At 34.0% G+C, this 10,603-nt stretch overlaps 1 long non-coding RNA gene across 1 annotated transcript in view; it reads left to right on the top strand.

Annotated features, from left to right (window-relative positions):
• LOC105255914 overlaps window positions 1-2,895 on the top strand; it is a 40,260-nt gene extending 37,365 nt beyond the window's left edge. Inside the window, exon 3 of the long non-coding RNA XR_889563.3 lies at window positions 2,815-2,895. This is a non-coding gene — a long non-coding RNA (uncharacterized LOC105255914). The remainder of the gene's footprint in view (window positions 1-2,814) is intronic.
• Window positions 2,896-10,603: the final 7,708 nt, after the last annotated feature.

The following is a 10,603-nucleotide window of genomic DNA, read 5'->3' on the forward strand; positions in this document are numbered from 1 at the left end:
TGCTGCTGAGTCGTCGAGCGCGCTCGACTAAAAGATTCATGGAGCAGAAAAACACTAACGCGCGCATTGCGTTCCCGCGCGGTGGAAGGATAATAGGAGGGGATTTTGTTACGTAGTCACGAGTCTTCGTCGCCATTGTCTAGCTAATTATGAAATACTGCCGGAGAAATACAGCTCGGACGAGACGATTGTGACAGACGACGAAGGGTTGACCGACGAAGTGTCTCTTAGGCTTCGACGAGCTTTATTGACTTTGGTAATGGCTATGCTGTATGTCGCTACAACGAATACAACACGATCATTTACGGTAGTCATATTCGTCGAGTTAAAATAAGGGAACATTTCTGTTTAAACCTAGGATACGTTTCTCGTTAGATCGATTATTTAATAACTCGAAACGTTTCAGACTGTCAACATTTTTCTAAGTGGTTTCATATTGCAATTTGATTTCTTTAATGCATTCAGGGATATTTAATTAATAAAAAATATAATCGAGAGATTAGATATAATTAATAATAAAATAATAATAATAATAAAATAAAAAAATAATAATACAGTAATTTAAAATTTTACCTAATCCAAAATATTAACTTATATGTAATAATAAATTATAGAAAAGATAGAAAAAGATACACATCATTTTTATGAAAATTTTTTTAAAATGTGCCTTTTATCTGGAAAAATTCAATTTTATTAAGGCTGCTTCGCATTTTTGCACAAACTAACGGTAACGCTAGGAAAACCGAGTCAATCAAGAATGTCGTCCTCAATAGCCGTTAAAATCGAGCAGACAGGCGCGTCAGTCGAAGGAAGCAACAAATCGAAGAGCGAAGAGCCAAGAAGCTTTCGCGCTCGAACGATCGCCCCTCATCAATTACACGGCTGCCTAATTAACCGCGTCGAACTATTTTACGATACCGGTTGCGCCACGATAATTATTTATCGCATGCCACATCGATATCCTTTATGCGATGGGTCTCTTATCCATGATTTCTCGCCTATAATAAATCACGCGTAAACGCGTAATAATCGCGAAATCATAGATATTTTCTAATGACGTCTAGTAAATCCGTCGTTAGTGCAACTATAACGCCTCGATATTTTATAGAAAACAAAAGAATAAATTTATTATTCTTTAAAAAATAGGAAAAATGCTATTTTATGGACATGATTATACTTAATTATATGATATTTATATTATTTATATTTAATTATATTATATTATATGATTATATTTAATTATTGTCTTTAATTATAAAGATATCTAATTATAAAGAGATCTTTTTGTCTTTAATTATAAAGATATCTAATTATAAAGAGATCTTTTTTATGAAAAATTATAAATAAAATGTAATTCTTAAAATTATTTATATGTCAATATTCCAACAGGAGAGAGAAACTGATCAGAGATTAATAAATTAAGATTAAGGCTCTATTATAATAACATGGAAATTTTAATTATTTATTTAATTATATTATATTATATGATTATATTTAATTATTGTCTTTAATTATAAAGATATGTCTTTTTTATGAAAAATTATAAATAAAATGTAATTCTTGAAATTATTTATATATTCCAATATTCCAAGAGGAGAGGGAAACTGATAAGAGATTAATAAAAATTATAATAATAAGTTTTAAAAATTAAGATTAAGGCTCTATTACAATAACATGAAAATTTTAATTATCAAACAATCTCTCTTCGGCAACTTGAGATTCCATTTTACCTGCAAATTATACTTGCAATAAACTCAGCGCGATCGCGATCGATCGGTAACCAAATTTCTGTGGATAGGGTCAGGTCGCATCGCAACACCTGTCGTTAATGCATAGCCGTGCGCGATCCTAAAGGAGCATTACTGTCAGCCTCTCTTGGTAGTTCGTTAATATTTCTCTGCCGCAATCTTACGTGGCGCGCCGTACCTTTTATCGAGCGGGTCCTTCTCTCTCTCTCTCTCTCTCTCTTTCTCTCTCCCTCTCACGCGTGTTCTCATTCTCGCGGGGCCCAATCGATACCGGCACGCTCATCAGCGTCCGACGTTAACGAGTAACGTTCGGACACCTAATGATGGACAAGTTTTCTCCTTGAGGTATGCCAGCCGGAATTGAATCGAGATGCAAATTACAGCGGCCCGGACCCGCGCTCTTCGCGCCTCCCCACAAATAGGGCCGCCGTCCTTAATATCGTGCTCGCGCGAGCGGCCATGCGATGTATCTACTAACGATCGGCCACAATGAGTAATGGAATTTATCGTGCGAGCTGTTCGCCAGACTTGGCTCGAAAGTCTTTGTGAACTTTAGTGCCGGTAGTACTTTCCAAAGAGCGTATATACAAGCGAGAACGTAATCGCGGACTGTGCTCATTAATCTGGTTAACGAGATCATGAGTTTATTACTACGTGTAACGCGAATATTTTCCATATAGCATGCGTACGGACAGCCCATGCCATGTTATCTTACATGTAATTTGCCGTCGTGTATATGATCTACCAATAAACTTCCGCGGGAAGACTGCTTCATCCTGATGCACTTCGTGGGTAGGGATTATTAAAATTATTAATAATTTCCTCGGACAATTTTACAGCTTTTTCTCTGCTAAAAGGAGTCATTACAACGTTATGAAAAATTTATATGTGCTAAGAAAATTATATTCAGAAATTTTCTGGAATGGCGGAATAAAGAACCTTGCTGTTAAAACTAAAGATGAAAACAGTTTATATCAACACCTATACTACTTCGTTGAAAAAAATTATTTTTATAAGTTTAATTTTTTGTAAACTAATCCAATTCGTTTTCTTTTATTTCCTGTAGGTACCAGACATTACGCAGTCAAGTATTAATTAGTAATTGTCGTTCTACCATTCCACCTGATAGAAGTCACCGATGGAAAATTCTGTGAGTATTCTTGTGCAATTGTTTTGTAAAACGATTCTAAAAAATCACATCGCGGTAGTTTAGCATGATTTTCCGATGCAAAATAATAGCTCGATGGACATAACGCGAGAGTCAAAGGAGGCTAGGCTACCGTGAGAGGCGCCGGTAATTATTTGCCGAGGGGTGTCAACGAGACTAATGACGTCCGTAGATGGCGAACGCTTTCGACGGGTTGCGTTGCTCGTCACGTTGACGCAACAACGATTCCGCGTCATTCTCTCTTTCGTCTCGCTCTTCTCTCTCCGGCTAATCATCCTCAATCATAATCACGCGCGATCGTCGCGTCGATCAGACAGATTGCGCTTTATCGCCGGAATTAACGTATGGCATGCCTTGCAGCCGTACTATATCTGCAGATTCCTTTTGCCTTGCGTTACTATTATACATCGACTATCTCGCCGTCTGCGATGTATGTGCTGCACATTGTAAATAATATTTATTTGTTCGTGTTTTATTTATTTTTATTGATTTAATTAAGGAGGTTTTGTACCTATTTTTAAAATATTGAGAATTTAATGAAAATTGTACAGAATGTCCTTACATATGTTTAGAATCTTCAATACAATTTTTAAATCGATTCACCAAAGCGTTCACAAGTTATAAGGATTTTAATTTGCACCGAATTAACATATATATTTATATACTTAAATATAAAGTTTATTTTAATTTAAGTATATAAAACTTATATACTAAAATTAATTTATTGTTTTATATATACGCAACAATCTATAATCTTTTTAGAGGAATTTAATAATTTTAAATTTTAACGATATTATAATCTTATTTCAATATAGTTGCCACCTCAAGAATATATATAATAAATATATAATAAATAATATATAATAAATATATAATAAATATATAATAAATAATAAATATATAATAAATATATATAATTATTTAATTCTACTTTAGGAAAATTATATAATCTTTGATTTAAAAATGTTATTTTCTACCTAACATTGTTTCTTTTCTATTCAAGAAAATTAAATCTTAAGGATGTTTTGTACCTATTTTTAAAATATTGAGAATTTAACGAAAATTGTACAGAATGTCCTTATATATGTTTAGAATCTTCAGTACAATTTTTAAATCGATTCACTAAAGCGTTCACAAGTTATAAGGATTTTAATTTGCACCGAATTAACATGTGTTCTTATGGGAAACGTATAACCACGTCGATTCAAATGACAAAAACACATGGAAATAATATTTAGAATTTGTTTAAAATTTGCAAAAGTTTAGATACAGAGAAAATATTTGTTCAAATATTATTATACAAATACTAACTGGTTAAAAAGATATTAAATATAATTCAATGAAGTTAGCCATGTATCTATCCAAGGCGAAATTCTCTGCCAAAAGTTAATCATTTCGATTAACAAAATTCGAAATATTTCAGTAAACGCAATAAATATTAAAAACGCAATAAATATTAAAAAATACATCTCTGCACTGTAGCTAAGATCAAATTATAATATTCCACACAATTTCTTACTCAAAATACACCAAAAGTGAATATATTCGTCAATATTGATTTTCAGCTATTTTTGTTGGGATTGTACATACAAAACATTCTTAAACGAATAAAATCACGCTAAACTGCAGAAGATAAATAGCAAGATTTTACTGGGCTGTTGTTTATTTTCAAGCCGATTATTTAGGATAATTTAAAAAAAAAACTGTTATATTTTTTACATAAAATTTTGGTAATAAAAAATCTTGTTATAAATCATATTTAATGATAAATTTATAATGAATAATATTTTGACGTAAATTATACTGGATTTTCAATTTGTAGCAAGAAACTAAAATTTGCATATCTTTAATTTCCAAATATTTTATCTCATAATTTTATATTAACTGTTTTCAACCGAGTTCTTTTGAATATATACGTTTAAAATTCTTACAAACAGTAGCGCACGAAACAGAATATGCTAGAGATTGTAAAACGTTTTTCTCATATGTGCTCTTTTTGTATCTTATATGCATATTCATACAATGTGTGTAAAAAAAGCTGGAAATTTGCTTAACATATTCATATCGCGGCAATTAAATAATAACGGGCTTCTTGAATAATAATCCTGTCTTTACGAAGCTCCTTTTTTTACGAGTGCGTGCTGAAAATCGAACAACGGTCTCGGGATTTCGGTTTTGAACATCCGGTTAAAGTGCAGAACCGGGGAATGGGTTTTTAATCAGGGTATTCCGGACAATGGGCTCCCCAGGGGGCAGCAGCCACCCTTGTAGTACCTTTCTTCGCCCTTCGTATATCGAGGTGCCTTGAAACACTCTATCGTGCGTGAGGAGTTTCTCATTATTGCCAGTACAGCCTATATCATTGAGTATAGTAAATTTTCTTTCGCGCAATTTATCGCGTTACAATCAATGTAGAAGCACAGAGAAAAGATATGGTATTCTTGTCATAAATAGGATCTTAATCATAAGTAGAATTTTGAAATAAATTTTTTTTTATTCATATTTCTTAACAACATTCTTTTTATTTATAATTACTCTTTTATATTTTTAATAAATTTTCTTAATTATTATGCGCTAGCTGCAAATAAGTTCCTTAAACAAATATTATTATCCAAATCAGGTAACATAACAAATAAAGAAAAATGGAAAAGCTGTACAAATAAATAATTGAATCTATATGTATTTATTTATATGATTATATGAAAAAATAATAAAATAATTAATGACAAAACCATTATTTCAAAAATAATACATTAGGTATACATTTGTAGTATAAAAAATACAATAGATTTATTTATTAAAAATTAAAATAATTTATATTGAAAAATTAATACTTTTTTTCTATTAAATTTAGAAAGCTTCTTTAATAGTTAACTTTGGATAAATTATTTTTTATGTAAAGGTAAAAAGAGAAGAGATTTTAATTGATAAAATCTAATGATATTCATGCGTGTATCAATAAATGATATCAATGGAGATTTAAAATTTCGGAAAATTTAAGCAAATCCTCCCCGCATCGAACACTTGCTCAAGAAACCGGTAGCCGGTGTATTAATTCGAGCCGGGGTGGTTACAGGAGGGTCAGAACGGGTCATTACCACGGTTACGAAACCACGCTCTGCGCCGAGCGTGGTTGAAAGTGAAACCGCGCGGTGCAATCAGCGACGGCCATATGTCGCTCGGTGACGTTACGCGCGTCATCAATCGAGGGGAAACGCGATTCGATCCTTTCCAGCGCGTCTCCCTCGACGCCCCCTGCCTGTCACTCCACCACTCGAAAAACTCCCCCGTGTCTTCTGTATTTCTCTCATTCGCATCGACTTGTGTCCCGCGAGTCTCAGTCATTACCATTGCATCAGATTTGGCAAGTTCCCTCTTTGTCATTTAATTTTGAATATATAAAAAAAGAGCCTGCAAACGCAAAAATTTAAATATTAATTATTATATGTATTAATTTATATAGTATTAATTATTATATATATTAATTTATATATTATTAATTACTATATATATTAATTTAAATAAATTATTATTTAAATAAATTATTTAATTAAATTATTAGATGATTTAAATATAAATTTTTTTAAATTATTGTTTAAGTATAAATTAGATTTAGGAGGGAAGAAATGAATTTTTCACTTTCAGAAAAAATAGCGAAGATATTTTATGCTATTCAAAATTGGCGGCACGTACAATATAGAGTTTTCTTGTTTTAGTATCTAATAGTTATTAATTAAGTTAAAGAAATTAATAATTATATTTAAAATAATTTGATTTTAATTAAATATTTTTATGACAATTTACACTTGCACTTAAGTTAATTTCTTCTGATATTATTCATAAAAGTTTCTTTAACCAGCTGCCCCCTTCTTCGTCCTCGGAGCTTTTCCATTTAGTATTGTCGAGAGCGCGCAGGAAAGGTTAAACGTTCGGCCGACGGATGACTGATGCGGATCTCACCTGCATCTGGCATCTGCAGTCGATCGACTCGCGTCGACGTAACATTTTCCGTGAAATTTTGCAATTTCGCTTAGTTCGCATCGTCACGGAATCTGTTTCTTCGGAGCTGCCAATAAAGCTGTTTACACACGAGAGGACTTCAGGGGAGATTAATGATGAAACTCTATGAAAGTTTCTGCGCGGTTAAATGGCCCCGGCCGGTGTTTGATATAGAACCATTAGCGTTCCCTACAGAACTGGTATCCGATTCTCCTTCATTCCTTGGAATCGTCAAATTTTCTCTCCGATTTTGTGCCGAATCGTTAATGATCGTGCACGGGATGACCATTGTCCATTTTCGGGTCATCGAAAGTAAATAGAACCGCGCGTCGCCCTGCATTTTGTAAATTTCCGTAAATTAAATAGATGGTTTTTCGAAAAATGTGCAAACTAAATATTATTTCTGTCTATAATTTATTTTTTATTCGTTTATTTTCGTTCTCTTCACGATATTTTAAAATATCATTTAATATTAAAAATAATTATACTTGTCAATGTATAAGAATTATATATATTTAAATATCTGTAAAATTTAAAATTACAAAACTTATAATAATATATTTTTTTCATGATGATATATATTGATAGCTTGTTCAAATTTTAATAATAATAACAATATAATATTACGCTAATTTTTTTCCTCGATGTTATTTGGAAAGAAATTAGTTATTTAATTTCTTCATGGATTGACATTTAATATTGATACTTAAATTTAATGCTAATGTTTCTCAGAGGAATTTATTAATTAAAAAATTCTTTTTTAATTTTCGAAAAATGTTTCATCTCTGAACGAAGAAAGTTTGCCTATATATCGTACGGTCGATGACTCGAAACGGACGACCGTAAATAATAACAAGACAGTTGCCGATTTGAATTTCCGTGAGACCGGCCAGAGCAAGGAGCCCCGAAAAACCATTAATTTATCGTAAACGCGTCGAAGGCCGACCGGTGAGTCGGGAACGGGGAGGAGGGCTACTGACCGGTGAAGAAGGGGGCGCGGGGGTAGGGGGCTTCGTCGAGGTGCAAGGGTCCCGTTCCCGGCAAAATCCCTCTCGCAATCTTGACCCCGGATAATCATGGGACAGGTGATCCCAAAACTGGACGACTGACCGGTAACTTCGTCCACCAAGACGAAGGGTCAAAATCTCCCCTATGCAAATGTCCCGGTAGAGGGTTCCTCCCTTACGTGGTATCGCTTGATTTATCGCTCAATTCGAAAGAGAAAGGTCCGGCCGATCTCCGTCTTTTCCGATTCGAATTTCACGCGAAGTGCCGAGAATTTCATCACGATGCTGTTCACTACGAGGATACCTTGATCTACATTTTATTCAAACGTTTAATGCTGAATATATCTAACCGTGAGTCAATTCGTACTCTTGATACATGAGATTTACAATTGGTACAACCAATTACAATTGGTATACCAAAAACTGTGATTTGGGCACTTTTAGGTTAGAATATCTCGAAAACCGGAGTTACCAGAGAAATTGGTATACCATATTACAATTGGTATACCAAATATTACAATTGGTATACAATTACAATTGGTATACCAATTACATTGGTATACCATATACAATTGGTTACAATGATTACACAGGCCAACAAAATTTGGCCAAACCTCAGACCCAGAAACCAGAATACTTTTCCAAAGATTTTCGATGCGCTGAGTTCGAATTTGAGGTCAGAATTTCTCTGGTAACTCCATTTTTCGAGATATTCTAACCTAAAAATGCCCAAATCACAGTTTTTCGAGATATTAGAGGTTATGTTACATCGCAAGGTAATTTTTTTCATAAAACTATTAATAGGGTCCGAAAGAACTACTCTTCCTCTTTAAAAAACATTTTGATTTGTCCGGATATCTTTTTTTATCTTTGAGAAATTGAATGTCCAAATTAAGTAGTTTGACATTTTTGATATTCGGAAATTGAATAGCATCAGGTAAGTACAATATAATGTATGTACACGAAATATACATTTTTAAAGGGTTTTGATGCACGCTGATTCGAAATTTGACATTAGTTTTGCAAATTTAATTTGTCTAAACAATTTGTTTAAACAAACTATTGCAAAAATAACGTTTTTTGAGAAGTAAATGATTCAATCGGATTCTACGGGAACAAGCTCATTCGGAATGATAATTCGGTATATTAAAATAAGTTTTGTTACAAACTAATTGATAAATAATCAATCATTTTCCAAATATTGAGAAATAGTCGAACTACTTAATTTGAACATACGATTTCTCAAAGATAAAAAAAGATATCCGGACAAATCAAAATGTTTTTTAAAGAGGAAGAGTAGTACTTTCGGACCCCATTAATGGTTTTATGAAAAAAAATTACCTTGCGATGTAACATAACCTCTAATATCTCGAAAAACCGTGATTTGGGCTCTTTTAGATTAGAATATCTTGAAAACTGGAGCCACCAGAAAAATTCTAACCTCGGATTCGAATTTAACGTGTCAAAAACCTTAGAAAAAGTACATTCTGGTTTCTGGGTCTAAATTTTGTCGGCCTGTGTTATTACAATCTAATATTATAAAATTATAAAGATAGTCACACACACGTTTAGGGAAATGATAATTATATTTCTAAAGATTACAATTAAATGTAAAATGAGAATTCCAATTTTCGTTTCATGAAGAAAAACACAGGTTCTTATTTCATTTAAATTGCTTATCCTATTGCGCCATTGTCTTCATCACTTTTCAAGAATAAGAATAATTACTACTAAAAGATCAGCGATCACGGCAGCTTTTAACGCCGTCCGCGACGAGTAATCAAGCGCCTTTTTCATTACAACAGTTACCGCTCTCATTGCGATTTCAGTCCTTAAATCGTCGTAGTTCTCCTTCGCCTCCCATCTTTCCGTCTACCTCCGTCCATCTCTCTGTCTTTCTCGCTCGGACATTCTCCGCAGAGCAGTTTCTTTGGCCGGCGATAAAACGGGACGCAATAAAGGAGGAAGCGTTATTAGGACTACGTCCTTTTGCTCGGCGAATCCTAAGCCCGGGAGAGCCTCGACCGGCTCCGACAACCATCGACGACAAGGGGTTGAACCGCTGAACCTCCAGAGACAAATCCGACGATGAAACTCAAGTTTCGAGCTCTTGTCTTTTACTGTCTTTCTCTCTGTCTCGCTTGCGCGCAGTTCATAAATAAATTAATTAAGCGCAGCAACTGATAATGTTAAAATAATACCGCTTGCGGGACACAATGGGGTAGTGGTGGGCGAAGAACAGTGGAAACGGACGACGAGAAATACATGTATATATATAAAATATATATCTGGTCTCTCGCGCAGTTCTTAAACTCGCTCCTCCCGGAGTTAATTTCGCGGCATTAACAGTCGAAAGAGTGCGAACAAAAGGGCTCCGAGGGTAGAGAAGACAGATAAGGGATGGAAGGAGGCAAACGCAGGAAATATGAACACACTCATAATGCAGGCGCCGCCTCCGTTGTCGTGATCGTCGTCGTCGTCGTCGTCGCGACGACCGCGAGAGCAGTGATTCTCTCCCTCGGATCTGAAACTTATAGTCGTATAAATATTTTTCCGGTGCTCTTTATTTCTCTTCTTCCTTTTTCTCTTAATTTCTCGATTTTACGAAAGTCAGTGACAGTGATAAAGGATTAACGATGCCTCCGATATAAGATAGAGTTCGAAAGGCACTGGTTTTAACT

Source organism: Camponotus floridanus, unplaced genomic scaffold (assembly GCF_003227725.1).
Source record: "Camponotus floridanus strain SB8 unplaced genomic scaffold, Cflo_v7.5 scaffold63, whole genome shotgun sequence".
Lineage (NCBI taxonomy): Eukaryota > Metazoa > Arthropoda > Insecta > Hymenoptera > Formicidae > Camponotus > Camponotus floridanus.